The sequence below is a fragment of the Cupressus sempervirens genome, chromosome 2 (genome assembly GCF_028749045.1).
Source record: "Cupressus sempervirens isolate cs-2001-9-10 chromosome 2, ASM2874904v1, whole genome shotgun sequence".
NCBI classification, from domain to species: domain Eukaryota; kingdom Viridiplantae; phylum Streptophyta; class Pinopsida; order Cupressales; family Cupressaceae; genus Cupressus; species Cupressus sempervirens.
The window spans coordinates 178,778,072-178,799,049 of record NC_143119.1 but is presented as its reverse complement, the minus strand read 5'-3'; the positions used below and the strand labels follow the sequence as shown (position 1 = coordinate 178,799,049).

Genomic DNA, 20,978 nt, shown 5'->3' with positions numbered 1-20,978 from the left:
AAATTTTTTTGACCCGCATTAATGTTCGATAAGTTTTTGGACAATTTGAAGAAGGAATCTAGTGAAGAACCTTTTCATCTTTGTAGTTCACAGTGTTTGTGTGTTTTTGAGGAGAAGGACAACACCTCCTATATTGAGTGTTTGATAACGTCTTTCAATACATAATCTTCTTTTGATTAGGAGATGATGTCATTGTGGGAAGAAAGCATTGTAATGTACAATCCCTTTTTTAAATTAAAAGCTTTTGTTTCAATAAGTGTAATTTTTTTCTCATTTCCACAACATATGCAAATTGGTTTTAAATTCTTTGCCTCTATTTTAGCAATTAAATTTGTTAGATTTTGGATTATCACTATTCAAACACATAACATTTGAAGCTTCACCCTGTAATATAGATGCTTATCTAAATGTTTAAATATTAGGGCAAAACAAAACTTAATCCTCTGGAACTGGGCAAGATCCCTGAACTCATAAAAGTTGCGAAAAAAATCCCTACAACAAATGTTATCAAGACTAGAATTTGAAAAACTTTCAATAAATAGAGGCAATGGTCATATAATATCAAGGTATATGCAAGATCCCAAAATCAAAGAAATCCCTCTTGAAAAATTGAAAATAACTCCTATAGAAGTTTTCTCACCTTTCAGATGCCATTGTTAATTGGTTTGCTCACCCTTAATTGTTACCCTAGAAGTGGGACAATGTGGTTAAGAAACCTTGGTTATTTCTAATACATCTAGATGATTTATTTCTTAAATTTTCTTATTCTATTATTTCTTGGATGTTTACAACTCATAATGGGGAGAACTACTAATTTGTCTTATTGGGCTACCAAATGCTACAATCCCCACATGGAAATACTCTTGCACTTTTCATATCAGATTCATGCTAGGAGGATTACGTGAAGGTTGTTGGGAGTTGGATCCTACTCCAATCTGGGTACTTCAGAATCTTGATAGATTTGACTATGGTAGCACAATATGAAAACAATTGAGCAGATTGAATTATAGAACCAAAAAACCCTAACATAAATGATCTTCTTACATGAAGTGTCTTATAGGCTCAACTGAAATTCTTAAATATAAATAAAATTCTAGTCAGGTGAACCAATTTGTGTGCAATCAAAGCAATACTCTAGGTATATTTCAAAATCTCACCAAAAATTGTACAATACTTTGAAAACTTAGAAGATGACAAAATATATATGAAAGGACCTCTTAGGAAAAAACTAGATCCATGGGCAAAATGCAGAGAGCTAGTAATGAGAAATATGTGGCACAAAAGAATTTTAAGGATTTATTCTTGCAATTTAGTACTTATAAGCACCTGGAAAATATAGACCAACAATGAAGGCTTTGATCAACTTATCTCCTCGTCTCTTTAGACTCCACTTGCATGAAAGCTCAACTCACGCTGTCTTTTGAAGATAAAATTTGCAGAGATCTATTTTAGAGCACTTAAAAAAAAATGGAACGAGGCAGAATATGAAAGATGCTTGGGAATTTAATAAAATATGTGCTAAACAAAGTATTTATGAGGACATACATTAATACACAATAAATGACATTGAACTATTGTGTTTGTTTCGTAGATGCCACTATCAATGGATAATTATATGATTTAAAAAAAATGAAATTTAATATATTCATTGCCTTTTACACTTACAGCCAATAAGATTTGAGATTAATGATTTTTTTCTATTTTAATTAAAATAGAAGAAATTTAAACTTTATAAGAAATCATGGTCCCAATTTTTTTTTTGAATTCTGACTGGTTAGATTAATTAAGTTTTGAAACTTAATAGATCCAATAATTTTGTGTCTTTGATAGGAACTAATAAATATAGTTTTGAATAGTCTCTTTATTTCCATAAGATGAAATGGCTGATTAAGTCAAAGTTATATAATGTTTATTTATGTATACAACAGATACGTTCCTTACAAGTTACAATAGAAATACATAGTAATCATTTCTATATAATAAATATGGCTACCTATAATATATCATTTCTAATTGGATTATTCATCCAAACTCTTCTTTGCATCTCTATACCTCGGGTAAAGACATTTCGATGGAAGATGATATTGTTACAACACGCTAGGGACTACGAAGAATTGAATGGTAGCAGAGGATTGCTTACATCACCACCGCATCATTCTAGCATTTCTACTACTCTGCTCATTGACGGTCGGTCAACAGAATTGTATTAAATGCACCAAAGTCTGACTTTCCCCATTCTCCTCACCTTCTCTTCATCTTCATCTCCCACTTCCATCTTTCCTCTACTCCCTCCTCCTCTAATTACCCTCTTCTCCAACTGCCCCTTCTCTACCAATTTGAACGCCCATTCCGAAAAATACAATTGACTCGAATGACTCGCCTGAAGCTCAATGTTCTTCCTTCCTCCAACTATCTCCAACAATAGCATTCCAAAACTGTAAACATTTGACTTGTCCATCACAGCTCCCAAATTTCTGGACCAAACCTCTGGCGCAACATATCTTGGTGTCCCTCTTCCTCCCATCATCAATACGTGGTCCTCTGCCTTCCCATACAGTTTTGCCAGACCAAAGTTAGCTACCTTGGCTGTATAATCTTTATCCAGTAATATATTGTGAGGCTTATATCGAGATCAATTATGCGCCGGCTACAATCTTGGTGCAAATAAGCAATTCCATGAGCTGTGCCCAAGGAAATTGAATACAATTGATCCCAACTGATCTTTTATTCTTTTCCTTTTTCTGCAAATATAAACTTTTCTAGGGATCCATTGGCCATATACTCGTATACAAGCTATGTGCTTCTGAATCCTTCAAAACGGTAACCCATGAGGCGAACCAGATGAACATGATGAATGGTTCCCAAAGTTGCAACCTCATTCATAAATTGTTTCTCACTTTGTCTCGACTGATCGAGAACTTTGACGGCCACCAACAAAACGTTGCGCAACTTTCCTTTGTAAACCACATCGAATCCCCCTTCTCCAAATTTATCTGCAAAGTTGTTGGTGATCTTCTTTAACTGAGAGAACAAATATCTGGTCGGCATTTGATGGATGTAACTTTGGAGGAAATTCTCCACTTTCACAATAGACCCTAAATTTGTTGATTCGGTTCCACTACATGTTTGGCTCCATTTGAAATAGGCTTTCCTTCGATACACAATAGTAAGAAATAGGGCTACTACCATTATGAAAGCACTTGCCTCAATAGCTATTACTGGAATTCATGAGTAGTAATATCAATTACTGATTCCACCAAACGATAGAACTTGAACTTTTTAAAACTCGCACAAAGGGTTTCTTGGTTCTTACCTGTTATAGTTTTGTCTGTTATAATTCCCTGATTTGATATCTAGCCTATTTAGATACGATAAATCTTATCAGACAGGAAAGAAAATAAATTATTGAACTAACTCAGATAATACACTTTCATATGTTATTTCTTCAAATTGTAAGAAAAGTAAGCTTGATTAGGTGCTAAGATGCAAATGTAGAGAGTTTCGAAACCAGATACCTTTTGAGCATTGATCTGGATAGGATTCATCCCCGCAAAAGCAAAGGAACTTCTCTGAATTGAAAATACCATACCCACACTGACCACCACTTGAGTTACAACTGATACACTTCCGAAACAATGGGTTTGCTGTAATATCCCAATGTGCTAATCCCACATTAACAATCACTTGTTGCAAGGTACATGGTAGACCTAAAGATAAGCCGTCAAGTGCACATGATAGTTGAGGACACAAATGAACGGTCAGAGGAAAAATTAGTTATCGAATAATGTCAAAGACACTTGAACCACTCTTTAGATAAAAAAGGGTATCCAAAAATGAGCATTCTTTAAAATACTTATCCTGAACTATTATTGAGGTTTTATTATCATAGAATATATTTATGAGTGTGTAATTTTGGCTATCAATCTTGATAACCAGACAGACATCATTTACAGAATCGATCTGAAATTGTGGTAGACCACATCCTTTCTGCTGCAGACTGAAAGGATAGTGGACCTCTGTGACGCCATATTTTGTATTGTTGTTACAAGATAGTGAACAAGGGAGTAAAAGGGTATATATCAGAATGAAGGTATAGAGGAGATTAAAACCAGACATTGGGTGATTGTATTGAAGTAAAATGGACAAGAAGTGCAGCCCTTGGCATTGGTCATATATTTGAGTGAATTCAAGTAGCACTTGAATGATCCGATTATCTAGTCAAAAAATGTTAGAGTTACTTGGTCAATACGGCCTAGGTTATGATATTCAAGATACACATGACATTTTATATCCACAAGTTCAAGATGATTACTTTGAAAATTCACACTATTGTAGTCATTGATTATTAGTCTCTTATAGTAAACAATTATTAAACTGTTGAAAATAAAGTCCTATCTAATATCGAAAAATAACACAATTGCAACTTCACCAATAAAATACAGAAATAAATTTGGAACACAATATTTTCGGACAAATCATCCCTGGAAAAAACCCTAAGGTAAACCTAGTTCTATAGATGAGGAATTATATTAACTTCAACAAATCAAGAGATGCAAAATTCCTTGCCTCTCGTTGGTAGAATTTAGACAACCTCCTAGTTCCTCTCACTGATATTCCTCCACTATTATCCCCAATGCTATCACTACGCCCTTGCTAACACTGGAAGACTATTTTCTATCACTACAAACTCATTTGCTAACACTGAAAATGCTTCTACAACTCTTGTTGTTATCTATTCTATTATGTTCTCCAAATGCGTCCCTTGACCCCCTTTTATACTACCTAACCAAGAGGTTTCTAGTTGCTTCTTGATCAAGACAACTCAACCAAGAAGTTTCTAGTTGCTTCCTAACTAGGAAGTTTCTAGTTGATTCTCAATTAAAACAAACTAACCAATAGGTTACTAGTGGCTTCTAGGAGTCAATTAATTAGCAAATATTTGTCGTAACTCTAACAATTATTTGCCAATTAATCACATGAGGATGAACAACTGTCCAAGCTACCTAAAATTAACACTCCCTCTTAGTGAGGAAGCTATTCTTCATGACACCTAACTTATCTCTAAAGAAGAAGAATTTCACCTTCCCTAATGCCTTTGTCAGAATGTCTGCTACCTACTTCTCTGTTTATATGTACTATAGCTAAACAACCTCCCATTGTACACAATCTCTAATGAAGTCATATATGATGTCTATATGTTTAGACCTATCATGAAATACTAGATTCTTAGACAATTTGATGCAACTTTGATTGTCACAGTGTATCACAGTAGTCTCAACCTTCTGACCAAACAAGGCTACTAACAACTTCTAAAGCCATATAGCTTCACATGTCACCATGCTAGTTACTATGTATGATGCTTCTGTTGAACTCAGAGCTACAGAATTTTGCTTCCTGCTAAACCAAGATATAACTTCTAATCTCGAAATGAAACAACACCCTAAAGTGCTTCTTTTGTCCGTCATACTTCTTGCCTAGTTTGCATTAGTATAGCCCATCAACTTGATACCTTCACCTCAAACATATTTGATCCCATACTCAATTGTACCACGCAATACATGCTTGGTAGTTGTCCAATGCATTTTCTTTGGTTCAACCATAAACTGACTAAGAGGGTTTACTACAAATGTTGTATCTGGCCTAGTGTTGACCAAATACATAAGTGAACCGATCAACTATCTATATAAGGTGGGATCTACATCCTTCTCCTTAGATGTATCTACCTTCCTCCAATTCATAATCATGGGTGTAGACATGGCTCTACAATCCTCTATCTCGAATCTCTTCAAGATTTCAATGCAATATTTCCCTTGACCAAAGAAAATCTCTCCATCTATCTGCCACACAACCATGCCTAAAAAATAGTGCATGAGTCCTAAGTCCTTCATCTCAAACTCTTCTACAAGTTTCCTCTTGTAGTCTTTTATGAGCCCTAGTGAACCTGTAAGAAACAAGTCATCCACATAAGGAACAAGAATGAGAATCTCACCACCAACTACCAAGTAGTAGAGGTTAGCATTTGCTTCACTCTTCACAAAGCCCATTTCCTACAAGTATGTGTCAATGTGCTTATGCCACGCTTTGGGAGCATGCTTGAGTTTGTACAATTCTCTCTTCAATCTGCATACATGGGTCTCTTTTCTATGTGCAACAAAGCCTTTTGGTGGCTCTATGTATACCTCCTCCTTTAACTCACCATTAAGAAATGTTGTCTTGATATCCATTTGATAGATTTACCATCCCATCTATGCTGCAAATGAGATCACAACTCGTATACAAGTATACCTAGCCACTGGAGCAAATGTCTCCTCCTAGTCTATTCCCTCCTTTTGAGAGAACCCCTTGGCCATGAAACTTTCCTTGTATTATTTGATTCTACCATCTACATTGTGCTTTGTCTTATAGATCCAGTGTGATCCAAATATTGCTCTATCTATTTGTTTAGGAACTACCTTCCACACATCATTCTACATTTTTGAGGAATATTCCTCAACCATAACATCCCTCCATATTTGATGCTCTCCAACCTCCTCATAGTTAGAAGGCTCACTATCTACCAACTAACTAACTAATGCCACATAGTCATTGAACTTGGTTGGTTGTCTCTGCTATCTAGTACTCTTCCTAAGAGCTCCCACAAAATCTTGAGTATCCCTTAGTGTCTTTTGAACCTCACAATTCCTATTGCCAAATGTAGAGGATGAGATATCAACCTCTAAGTCTTCTAGATGTATGTCCTTTTGCTCCTGTTGCTCCATTCTTTTTGAAACTTCACCACTTGAGCCTACACTTGTACTGGTAACTATACTTGTGCTTTGCTACCCTTGACTAGGCCTTGGAGCTTCTATTGGTTTCTCACTTTGATCATCTGTTAGAAAATATTTGGACCTTCTAAATGCCTTTTCCTCCATGAACTTAACATCATGTCTGACAATGATTCTTCTAGTCTTAGGGATAAAAATCGTATATTCCTTTGAAGTTTCATTGTACCCAAAAAAGTAACCCCCTCTATGTAGTCTGATCTAACTTGGTACATGTATCACCTAGAATATGACAATATGCCAAATTCCCAAATATTCTAAAATGGCTAACATCGGGCTTCTTACCTATGAAAGCTTCCTTTAGTATCATCCTCCCTATCACCTTATGTGGAACCCTATTATGAATGTAGACTATTGAACTACATGTTTCTGCCCAAAAGTAGGGGGCATATCCTGATCATTTAGCATAGCTCTTTCCACCTCTGATATAGAATGGTTCTTCCTCTTAGCGACTCCATTCTATTGTGGGTTGTAAAGAACAATCTACTCTCTCTTGATTTCTTCCTTGGTACAGAAATCTTGGAAGTTATTTCCTTTGTACTTGCCTCCATTGTTTGATTGAAGAACCTTTATCTTCCTTCTTTTTTATTTCTCCACAAGAGCCTTGAACTCTTGGAACTGACTGAAAACCTTATCCTTGGTCTTCAAGAAGTATATCTAGGTCTTCCTAGAGAAATCATCAAAAAGTAACATAGTACTCATATCCTCTAATAGACTTTGTCAACATTGGTCCACATACATTTGAATATACTAGATCAAAAACACCTTCAGATTTGGTGTCACTCCTTGGAAAAGATGCTTCCACAAACTTCCCCAACACGTATCCCTTACATACATCATCGTGCTCTGTGCTCACCTTTGGAACACCTGTGATCATCTCAAGAAGCAATTTGAGTGCTCCATGATGAATATGGCCCATCCTCCTATGCCATAGCTTTCCAAGATCTCTAGGATTACAACTGCTCACAAGTGCCTTAAGAGTGTCAAACTGCAACCTGTAAAGGCAACCACTCCTAACTCCAATAGTTATGGGTGATTTTCAATCCTTGTGCTTAATCAACACATGTGTCCCTCTAAAGAGTACATTATACCCCCTATCCTTGAGAATAGATATAGAAATGTAACACCCTGCCAAGGGATTTAAAGAATTAACCTAAAGTTTCACTAAGTTTGGTAGCATTTTTTTTCTTTTTATTTTTGAAATATGAAAGTAAAACCATTCATAACATAGTAGTGAAAGAAATAACATCATTCAACTGAAAGTAAACATAAACATACATAACAGGTTACATTCTTTAAGGATCCCTTAACGTTGAATAACTGTTAAATTAACTAATATTAATTCCATCTAATACCACATACACATGAAATAATAATGAAAATTTCAATGTTCATAAACAATGTACTTTGTTCCAAATGTCCATTAATAAGTTACATTTCAGAATGCTCAATCATCCACTGTACATGTCACAGGGTATGAAAGACATAAAAGAATATACATGTGTGAAAATAAAGTACATCATAAACTAATCCATGATGCAAGTGCAATAAAGTAAATGAAACCACATGTCATACATGATACATCATCATAGAAGATATAAACATCCATCGTAAGAGATAACCATAAATCATAACACATAATTATCTAAGTGCATCGTTCCTCCCAACTGTAAATAGCATCATTAGACTGGATCATGGGCCCTAGCCATCTCATCGTGCATAAAATTCCAAGTTATCGAAGAGATCATCGGTATTATCATAGTAGGAATGTCACTCCTAAAACATACTACATCATATGCAAAAAGAAATCTAACATACTACAACATATGCATAAGAAATCTAATCGTGCAAAATAAAGCATAATATAAGTAAACAATCATCATCTATCATATGCTAATTATCAATATAAGGATACGTGCCCTCCATCATAATCGAAGAATAGAATGAAAATAGATGCCAACAAAGAATGCATCAGCCACGGTGTCTCAAACGGATCTCAAATGATAAGAGTGAAAAAACACTACCACCCGGCTACGTGGAACCTAAATGGTCCACTCCCACCATGCTAAGGTGATAATCTCAAGTCCCAAAGAGGCTATCAAATCACATAGCACAAATACTCTCTCAGTCCAGAAATCTTAAAAGTATACTAACTTAAAGGGTTCCAATCACAAACCAACATCTAATCTTAGAGGCACACAAAGACATGTGGGAAACCTACTATGCAAGCAGGAAAGTCTTATCACATGGATTATGCTAGAGTTACCTTGGTAGTCTCTCAATAGACCCCGACCCCTTAGTGATCCCTATGCAACCACTAATATCCTCTCATATTGACGAGGCATACTACGGAATGCAAGGTCACAACCAAGCATTCTCTCTACTCCCATCCTAGTCTATACTAGCACTCGAGGCATGGGTGAGAACAAACAATTATCTTATTAGGTTCATCTAAGTCAGTATTAGGTGTAATGTTTTCACTTATTAAACAACTTACAATGAGTTACCTTGGCAGCTACTTAGGGCCCCGACCCCCATTGCAAGCTACTTCCAGACACTACAAGTAGATAACCTACCCTAAGCTCATGGAATCATAAATCACAAAATCACCACAGTCCTACACAAGCGACTGGAAAAATACCAAAAGATAATCCACAATAAGAGTATCAAATCTCCATGAGAAACTGAAAAGCATCCCTAGATAATCATGACCAAAACAATTCTCTATAGGCAACTGAAGGTGTCAATGAAAATCACAATATCCATTGGTTCTCATCAAGCAGCCAAAAAGTATCTCAGAGTAATGCTGATCAAAGACTCCAAAATGGTCGAGTCAAAATATGTCACAACATGATATCATCAAGATCAAATAAGAACTTCAATCCCATCAAGGTGACTGGAAAGTAATCCAAATACGACTGATCGATAACTCATAAATGGTTACATATATCATAGTTTACACAAGAAGACTGGAAGCAATATCAATCATCATAGCATCTCATAACCATGGTTGGGTTTATAAAGATCAAAATCAAGAGACATCATCATGACATCACAATCATAACCCTTAAGCCTTTGGTAGACATCCTATAACTGGTCAACAAACTAGTCAACCCAAAAAACCCAAATAAGATAGCATAAACACAAGATGCAAGCACATGTTTTGGTTTGCTAAAATTACATAGTTGAATAAAGTGTAGAGGTCTCAATTTTTCTTTTGGATTTGAAAATCAAGTGAGGGAACGCTTATACATTTTTTTTTTCTAACTCATATATATTTGTTTTGATAAAAGTTCCTTCCCTTAACTCCTAGAAATCAATTTCCTAAATACTTAAGAATATACGTTATTTAGGTAAAGACACCAACCCCCCCCCCAATGCTATCTAATCTTTATTAAATTCAATTAATTATATGAAAATTCATGCTAATAATTAAACGATTTAAAACACTATTTAAAAATTAATATTATTAAAACTTAAATTAATAACAACCTATATATATATATACATACATACATACATACATACATACATACATACATACATACATACATACATACATACACACACATACATATATAAATACATACATACATACATATACATACATACATACATACATACATATATATAAATCTTAATTAATAACAATCCATATATATATATATATATATATATAATTACAAACCTTATATGCATAAACTTTATAATTGATTGATTGAAGTCGTGGGTTTTAGTACTGTACCTCCCCTGTGACTATGGTCCCTATCATTCATATATGTATCTATGCCGCGATTCAAAAGAAAAGCATCACCGTATATGTGGGGTGTCGTGCAGGCCTACTGACACAGACCTGCAACAGTACACTATTGTAGAGCATATGGCAGTAGTGCCGCCGACCTTTGCTATATGTATATAGTGGGGTGGGGGTACGGGTTCGTCCCTCCCTACCCACTTAAATTTGCAAATTAAAATTTAAAAAAAAAACATTTTTTAATAAATGCGTGGCTCAAATACGATTTGAAATTTATATTTTAATAAAGAATTTCATCAAAGATTTTTCCACTGTGATTATAAAAGAAGTGTGTTTCAATTAACATATATATATATATATATATATATATATATATATATATATATGCAAATTTATAAACATATATTTATATTCTAAAAAGAAAACATTTACAATAATGCCTGTGAACATAGACATAATTTTTAAACAAATAAGGCTTTTCAATTTTATAAATTAGGAATTCTCCCTATAATGATCGTTCTCTAGATTTACCTATTAATTCTTTTTAAATAGGTTTGTCCATACGCATCTAAAACCCTAGTTCCATAGATTCTTCAGATCTACGCATGTGGGATTTTCTCATATAAGAATTTAACTACCCATGACAAGAATGCATACAACCAAGATATTCAACACATGAAATCCTCAGAAAGCATTTAGAAGACAGGAAGCGCAAGAAGTGAAATATCATATGCAAAAATCACAAGTGTCTACCTCGACACTGATGCTAAATCACTTCTCAGAATCTGCAGAGCAAGCTCCTTCCTTCTCCAACATTCTCGGGTCCTCCAAACATGCTCTCCCCAAGCTTCTAGGAGTGCCTGAATATAAAGAACTGTCAGGAAGCACCTAGAATGTCTCTAGAAACAACCAAAAGATGAGATAAGTGTTGACAACTAAGCACAAGCTTTTTTCAACCTTCTAGATGAGTCACAAGGTTGTAGACACTATGTGCTTAATTGTGCACTAACTCCTGTGTTGTAGACATATGTGCAATCAAGAGGTGTGCTTACTCTTAGGTAGACTTATAAATTTTATTTTAATTCTTTTACCATTTTTGTTATTATTATTTATTTATTATTTAAATATTATTTTTATTAATATTAGTTATTAATTTCTTTTATTTAATTCTTTTCTCAATTAATTTCCATTTAATTAATTAAAATCAAAATATCTAAAGATCATGACACTATATTGATTCTTCCAAAATAATTAAATTATTAATTAAATCTTTTAATTTAAGACTTAATTAATAGAAAATTCACCATAGACTTCCAAAATAAAATATGAAAACCCATCATAGAACAATCCATACAAAATCAGTCTAACAGATTAAAATCATGAATTATGTCATCCAACACATTCAGAAGGTAAAATATCTCAGATACTTGTCCTACCTCTCTAGGACAAATGGTTTAGGGGTCTAGGATTTGGACTTGAGAATTTATCTCCCCTCTCTTACCATTAAGACAATGCAATAGGGTACACTCATCTTGGCAATTCAGAGAAGTTGATACCTGATACCTGGAACCTGCATAAAATACCATGCATGTACATACAATATATATATATATATATGCTAAGCTAAACAGGCAATGGCAAGAAGTGGTGCATCATGTAGATCCTGACTAGCAGGTGACTATGACTCCCTTCCTTAACCACATCAGAAACGTCATACAATAAGAGAACAAACATGCACACCATACACATGAAAGTATGTGGTAAGTATCCATAAGAAAAAACATATGATAATAAGTCATCTAACTAATCATCATCAATAACTGAAAGTAATGTAACATTCATCATGCATACATGAAATGTAGAGTCTAAGTAATCACTTCATATATCAACTGAATCTATAACAGAATATATGATAGTCTCAAAACAAAGCTACTAACCATCAACATATAACTAGTCTAACAGAGTTCAACCATGATAGCAACAATGTATCTAGAAAAATGTAAATGAGGGTAGGCACTACAAGAAATCAAATTCATACCTAAGCTTGGCACATGTAATACATCATGAACTAGAATTAACTTTCCATTCTCCCTTTAAAACTGAATAGTCCCTTTCCCAACTGGGTTGAGTTTGGACAAGTTTCACATAGAAATTTGGATATTAGTGTTCTCCTCCTTATAACTAGAGAAGTACTCTCTAACTCTTGTCATATGAAATGATGCTCCACTATCTATATAGAAAATAGTTTATGAGGTTGAGCCCACTATAAAAGCTATAAGTGCAAAGTCATCTTCCATTCTACTAAAGAGTTCTTCTACACTTGTTGAAGGTTCCACCTACTTCTTTGCCTTCTTCCTTTCTAGGAAATTACTAAAATAGTGACCATACTCATGACATCCAAAGCACTTGACCTTAGAAAGGTCCTTCTTCTTCTTCTCACTTTGTGAGCTAGATCCCTTCTTTTCTTTCCCTTTCCCTGCTAGGGAAACATTTTCCTATTCCACTTCTCTTTTCTGACTCTTGTTGGCCCCATTGAAAAGACTTACTCTAAACTCCTCCTGAGTGAAATCAATCCATAGTCGATCCCAACTCGGTAAGGTATCCCATCCACTGACAACTTGAACAAAGACACTTCATTGTTTAGAAAAACCATCTAGGGCTATTCTCACTAGCTCGTTATCACTGTGACTATCTCCAATAGCTGCTAACTCATCCTTGACAAGTCTAAGCCTAGTGAGGTAACTTGCAATGTCTTCTCCCTAGTTCATTCGAATATTCTTTAGCTTCTCTTTGAGAATCATCTTCCTATTGGTGGTAATATTCCAGTACAAAGTCAAAATGGAATCCCACATCTTCTTCACTATATCTAGCTCAGATATGTAGAACACTATGATCCTTGACACCATCAAGGATAATTCTCCTCGCCTTGGCATCATCCTTCTTATATTTTGCAAGTTGTGTTGCATCTGTTGGTACAAGTACAATGCTAGTAACATAGTCCTTGATACCATTCTCTTCCAACAATAAAGAAATTCTAGCCTTCTAGACACCAAAATTTGAGGCACCATCTAATCTATCTTGATCTCTCAAACTAGCTTAAGCCATCTCAAGGGATTAAAGAAATAATAATTCTAAAGAGATCAAAATTTCTTTCCTAGGGAAAAACTCTTTTACCCTCAACCTTGCTCTGATACTATGTCAAGATTCACACTATTGCAGTCACTGATTGATAATGTCTTATCATAAATGATTATTAAACTACTAAAAATAAATTTCTAGCTAATATCAAAAAATAACACAACTGCAACTTCACCAATAAAATAAGGAAAGAAATTCAGAACACAAAGAATATTTTTGGACAAATCATCCCTAGTAAAACCCCTAAGGGAAAACTAGTTCTACAGACAAGGAATTATATTATCTTTAAAAAATCAAGAGATACAAAATTCATTGCCTCTAACTGGTAGAATTCAGACAACCTCCTAATTCCACCCACTGATATTCCTCCCATGTTATCCCCAACACTATCATTGTGCCCTTGTTAACACTACAAGACTATTTTCTATCATTGTAAACTCATTTGCTAACACTCCAAATGCTTCTACAACTCTTGTTGTTCTCTATTCTATTTTGTTCTCCAAATGCCTCCCTTGACCCCCTTTTATACTACTTAACCAAGAGGTCTCTATTTGCTTCTTGATCAAGACAACTCAACCAAGAAGTCTCTAGTTGCTTCTCGATTAAAACAACCTAACCAATAGGTTACTAGTGGCTTCTAGAAGAAGTTAATTAATTAATAAATATTTTTCATAACTCTAACAATTATTTTCCAATTAATCACATGAGGATGAACAATTGTCCAAGCTACCTAAAATTAACAATTAGGACATCATAAACAGGCTCAAATTTTAGCTATCAAAAAGCCCAAGCAATGGCTAAATGATAAACTATTTTGTGGATTCCCTGCTTATGTCGAAGGCTATGCCTCATGCCCCCCACCATGCCTCTACCATTTCAGTTAGTGTCGCTGATGCCAAAGGCCCTTGCCCAGCTTTTCAGATTGGACGTTCTAGCAAATACATATTTAATGCGATTTGACTTTAATTTTGGAGGGAGAGACATTAATAAAACAATGTCATTTAGCTCATCTCTTATTTACAATACCATTGAGCTCTCTCTTATTCATAGATTCGCATGAACAAACAATCTATTCTAGTGAATACATATTTAATCCTTGCTATGCCTTTTAGTTTTGATTTTTTTATTTCTTATATTTATATTGAAGGTTTAATTATAAAACTAATAAGATATATATGTATTTTTATTATAAATAATTATTTTTAAGTAAAGAGGCACTATATATATGAGATATCAAAGTTAAGATTTTATATTATAATATTTATAAGATTTTATATTATAATAAACATAAAAATGTAATTTAGTAAATTAATAATAATTAAATATTAAAAATTATTTTATAGAGGTGAATGTTGAAAAGACTTAGTTCATTATTTTACATTTTATATTAGAATTTAGATATAATTTAATTTTTTATTGAATTATGTTCAATCAGAATTAAAAGTAATTAAATATTCATAAGAAATTTGAAGTCAAATAAGGTGTGATTAATCTTATTCTTATAATGATTTTGAATAAAATAAAAAATTTAATTATAAACTTAAATAATAGTATATTTAGGAATTAGATTAAAGTTCACTTTTTATATTATATTTAAAATAAATTTAAGAATTAGATTAAGGTTCAAGTTTTATATTATATTATATGTAAGTGTAAACTATATTATATCTACTCTCTACTATTGCAACATAACATTAACCTATAGGAAATAAAGTTTTGTTAACTTAACAAATCAAAGGTTGTGGTTCAACTACTATACATGAATGGTTTTTTTGATTTCAAATTATCCCTTCCCTATTTAGACTTTTGTTGAAAAGAGAATAATACTTGCCAAATAGACTATGATTTGTGAAATAAAAGGAGCTAATATTTTAATTACTAACATTTAACACTTCTCCAATGTAGTCTCCTGTTGGATACAATTGTGTGTTGTCTTTGATGTTACACAAATGTCATATCAATTGTCAGTCTATGCTTATCGAGCTCACTTGGTCAGCAAGATAGTTTTTCTTGTCTACCGAGCATTCCTAGAGATTATTTTGTGAAGACTGTGTCTACCGAGCTCAATCAGGCATTGAAGGAAATTATGGCAAGGAGCCGTATTAACCAAGTTCTCATGGTTAACAAAGGAAAGTTGGTCAGAGTTAGTGTTCACCAAGTTCACTCAGTTTCCAAAGGATTTTACAAGTTCACAATGTTAACCAAGAATACGTTGGTCAACATAAGAAATCATTTCAAGATTAGTGTTTACCAAGCTGGGTCAGCTATCAAAGGATTTTGTTGATTTGGGATATGAAGTTTAATTATTTCGAGTATTGATTATAGCCTACTGTGGTAATGATTATTGGTCATTATAATTTGTAATTAAGCTGACTTGATAATCTAGATGGTACATATGAAAGGTCAAGAGGAGATTCTAATGTGTGTTTGTGAGTATGCAAGTGTATTGATTGAAAAGGAAAGTGTGTGAGCAAATTTGAAGGATGGTTAGATATCCTTGTGGAGCAACAAAGTAATATTCAATCAGGAAGGATCAAGCTTTTGTGAATTGAACAGAGATTTGGATTCAACAATTCAATTGCATCTCAAATATGTCATTTCATTGTTACTTTCTTACCATTATAGCAGTGATCCAAAATCTCTAAACAGATTTGGTTTAACAACCAGTTGTAAATCCTCTAACAAGGTGATAGTTCCATTGAATTTTTTTAAGACCTCTTGCAAGGCCACTCCCAACAAGGTGATTAAATCCTCTAACAAGGTCACACCTAACAATGTGTTTTGTAACCTTTAACTAGGTTGGCTCCTAATAGGGCTCACTTCAGAAGAGTGAAAATTAGTAACTAGTTACATTGGTGGTTTTTCCCATATTGGGTTTCCATGTTAAATTTAGTGTCTCATGTGTTCTTTTATTTTCTCTCATGTTTTCAATTCATTACTATTGATGTTAGATCTGCCAAAGTTAAACATACTCTGCACTTACCAAGTTACAACATTTTTCAGTATGTTTACTGAGTGACAACAGTAATTAGTTTTATTAGACATCTAAAGGATCTGTGAGAAATGTTTTTGTGCTAACTAATTCAACCCCCCCCCCCCCCTCAGTTACTTATTAGAGCTTTTGGTGCTTGCAGAAAAGGTTTCAAGGACCTAAGCTAAATATTAGTATGTCTTACAAGAGATAAATTCCAAAGCTTAACAGAGAAATTTTTTCAGCATGGCAGGGACTTATGAGACTTCATCTAGCTTCCATTGGTGATTCATGATGCAAATATCTTGATGAAGAATACACAACTCCTATTGGTACATTATCTATTGGAGATATTGTTGAGAAAAAGAACCACAACACCATGATGATAGATATTGCATCTTCTCTTAGCTATGAGGAATTTGATGATATCAAGGACTGCAAAACCATTTTTTAAAAGTGGAATAAGCTAAAGGACATCTATGGTAGTGATGACAATGTGAGGAGAGCCAAATCTTAAAGCCTTAGAGGATAGTTTGATTAGATGAGAATGAGAGCAGATGAAAATGTTGCCAAATATTTGGAAAGAATCAAAGCCAGTGTCAGTGCAATCAAAGCATCTGGAGGAGAAATCAAGGAAAAAACTATTATAATTAAAGTTCTTAGAACATTGCTTCCTATCTATGCAATTAGAGTATTTGCTATTCAAGAAAGGTGATGTGAGACAAATCATAAGATAACTTTGGATACCTTAGTTGGAAGATTGACAGCTTTGGAGCTAAACAACTATGACAATTATGTTCCAGCTTCCAAGAATATTGAATCTGCATTTGAGGCCAAGCTTTTACTTAAGGAGAAAGGAAAGAAAATAAAGGAAATTTAGTCAAAAAGTGAAGAAGAATCAGAGAAAAGTTCTGATAGTGACCTTGAAGTTGTTGAAGCTATACTTGCAAGGAAATATTCTAGAGGTAGAGGAAAATACAAAGGTAAAGTTCCCTTAATCTATTTTTCACATAAGAAGTTGGTTATATTGCTACCAAGTGCCCAAACAAAGATAAGGATGACAAGAAGAGTCACAAATACAAAGACAAAAGGGATTTCAAAGGTCATAAATAATTCAAGGATAAAGGTAAGAAAACTTGTTTTATGGGGAAGGATTCTAATAATAGTGAAGATGAAATAATTTACATTGTTGTAAAAGATGAATCTAATGAAGAAGAAGATAAGATGGCACTTATCTCTCATGTGAGCAAAAATGATACATGGATCATAGATAGTGGAAAGGAATTTATTAAGGACTTGAAGGAGAGTGAAGGAGTAGGTTATGTTGTTATGCTAAAGCCTAAGGAGGAGGAGAAAAAAACATCCACACCTATACTTGTAGAAGTGAATAGGCTATTGGACTAGTTTAAAGACATCATTTGTGATGGAGCACCACCTACTCTACAACCTAAGGGGGCCATAAGCCATCGGATTGACTTCATACTAGGGGCATCACTACCTAACAAGGCTACATACAAGATGACTCTAGAGAAAAACAAGGAGATTGCAAAGCAAGTTCAAGAGTTGCTTGATCAAGGGCTAATTAGGAAGAGCATTAATCCATGTTTCATACTAGTGGTCTTAGCAATTAAAAAGGGAGGTAAGTGGAGAATGTGTACTGATTCTAGGGCAATTAATAGAATCAAAATTAGGTAAAAATTTCCTATTCCTAGAATAGAAGACTTGATGGATTGTCTCGGAGAAGCTAGGTATTTTTCCAAAATGGATCTTAAAAGTGGTTGGTAATGCCATTTGGCCTTACCAATGCACCAAGTACCTTCATGAAAATTATGTTTTTAAGGATTACATTGGGGTATTTGTTGTGGTATACCTAGATGACATTTTCATCTTTAGTAAGACCAAGGAGGAACATATGAAACACCTAGATTTGGTAACATGGAAGCCCCAAGAGGAAAAGTTGATAGTAAAGTTGGAGAAAAGTGAGTTCATGAAGGAGTAACTGGTGTATTTGGGGTGTGTAGTATCCCAACGAAGTCTTAAGATGGACAAGGACAATGTAGCTAATTTGAGCGGGCCTACATCTGGATCTACTATTGACATAAGGATTTTTCATGGCTTAACATGCAGTTCTATAGGAATTTTGTAAAAAGGTTTAGTAAAATATGTGCACCTATGATGGATACAATCAAAGGGGGCATGAAGACTAAGTTTGTGTGGACCAAACCCACTTATGAAAGTTTTGAGCAATTGAAGAGGGAGGTAGCAACCCAACCTATCTTGGTTCTACCTAGTATTGAGAAGCCATTTGTGGTGGAATGTGATGCTAGTAACATAGTAGTTGGGGTAGTATTGAGTCAGAAGGGAAGACCAATGACATTTTTTAGTGAGAGGTTTAATGAAACCATGACAAGATATTCAACATATGACCTAGAGCTTTATGCACTTGTCCAAGCCCTCAAGAAGTGGAGGCACTACTTATTGCCTAAGGAGTTTGTTGTCTTCACAAATAACTAGGCATTGAGTTTTATTAACTCAAAAGAGAAGCTAAGTCTAAGATACATCAAATGGATGGAGTTCTTATAGTCCTATACCTTCACCATCGAGCATAAGAAGGGGACAAACAATAAGGTGGCATATGCTTTGAGTAGGAGGTTGCTGATAGTGCACGAGGCCAAGTTGCAAAGCATTCTATTGGATGGTTTCAAAAATGTATATGAGGAGTACCCTTACTCCTCAAAGAGTTATAAGGTATGCATTGATTTTGTTAACCATTTCCATAGTGATTTTGCTAAATACACATTGTAGAATGGACTATTGTTCAAAGGAAAATAGTTATGTATTCAAAGGGGGTCCATAAGAGAGAATCTTATACAAGGAAAAAACAATGGTAGCATGAGTGGGCACTTTGGTCTAAACAAGACCTTGGACCTTGTGGAAAGATTCTATTACTAGCCTAAAATGTAGAGAGATGTTAGGAGGTATGTGGAGCAATGTAGTATATGTCAGAAGGAAAAGGGAACTTCATGTAATGTACGGCTCTACCAACCTCTCCCTATTCCTAATAGACCTTGGAAGTGCATTGACATGGACTTCATAGTGGGGTTAGCAAGGACTAGGATAGGGATGGATATTGTCTTTGCGGTAGTAGAAAAGTTCAACAAAATGAGCCACTTCATACCATGCAAGACAACACATGATGCAAGTAATATTTCTAATCTATTCTTTAGGGAGGTGGTTAAGATACATGGCTTGCCAAGAAGCATAGTAGCTGATAGGGATGTCAAGTTTATGGGGAACTTTTAGAAGACCATGTGGAAAAGACTTGGAACAAATTTAGCTCATAGCTCTACCTACCATCCTCAAATTTATGGTCACACAAAGGTAATAAATAGGGTATTGGGCAAGCTACTAAGGTGTCTTGCCAAGGAGTATGGAAAAGTTGAGAGCAAGTTATTCCCCAAGCCAAGTTTGCATACAATGATAGCAAGAACAAGACAATAGGGCTAAGTCCTTTTCAAGTGGTATATGGTACTCACCTAAGAGGTATAATGGAGTTGAGAGACCTAACTTCACATGACAAGATTAGTGGGACTACTGATGACTTTGTGCAATCAATGAAGGAGGTACATGACTAGGTATAACAAACCTTGATGGATGCCAATAAAAATATAAAGGAGAAGAAGGATGAAGGGAGGAGAGAGTTGTAGTTTCAAGTGGGAGACTTTGTGATGGTGTATCTCGACAAGGCCAAATTACAAAAGGGAATCTCTAGCAAATTGTAGATGAGAAGGATTGGGCCATGACCAAATGCCTACAAGATAGATCTACCCAAGGATATGCCTCTTTCTCCAATCTTCAATATAAAAGACCTAGTACCCTATAGAGGTCCTAATATGGATGAAATAGAGTGTTAGGAAGAGTTGAACAAGGATGAAACAAACATAAAGATACCTAAAAAGAAGCAACCATAGGTTGAGAAGATCTTGGATTCTAGAGTGAAGAAGAGCACAAGAAATAAGGTCTACAAGGAGCATTTGGTAAAATGGTTGGGTTTTCTAGAGGCTGAGACAACTTGGATTGCTGAGGGTGATTTCAAGAAGCTTGGTATCAGCACTAAGTTCTTATCTCTATTAGTACCTTAACCTCTTCATGCAAGGGGAGAAAGGTGTAGGAGCACCTAGGGGAAGCTAAAACCCTAAGTCCAATTTTGGTTTGTAAATGGTCTAACCAACCATTGTGGTAATAAGAACTACTAATAAAGTTCCAAGAGGTTTTTAGATGGTTTGGTTTAATG

At 34.6% G+C, this 20,978-nt stretch overlaps 1 pseudogene; it reads right to left on the bottom strand.

Moving 5' to 3' along the window:
* Nucleotides 1-2,104: 2,104 nt before the first annotated feature.
* LOC149571660 (rust resistance kinase Lr10-like) overlaps nt 2,105-20,978 on the bottom strand; it is a 57,856-nt pseudogene continuing 38,982 nt past the window's right edge.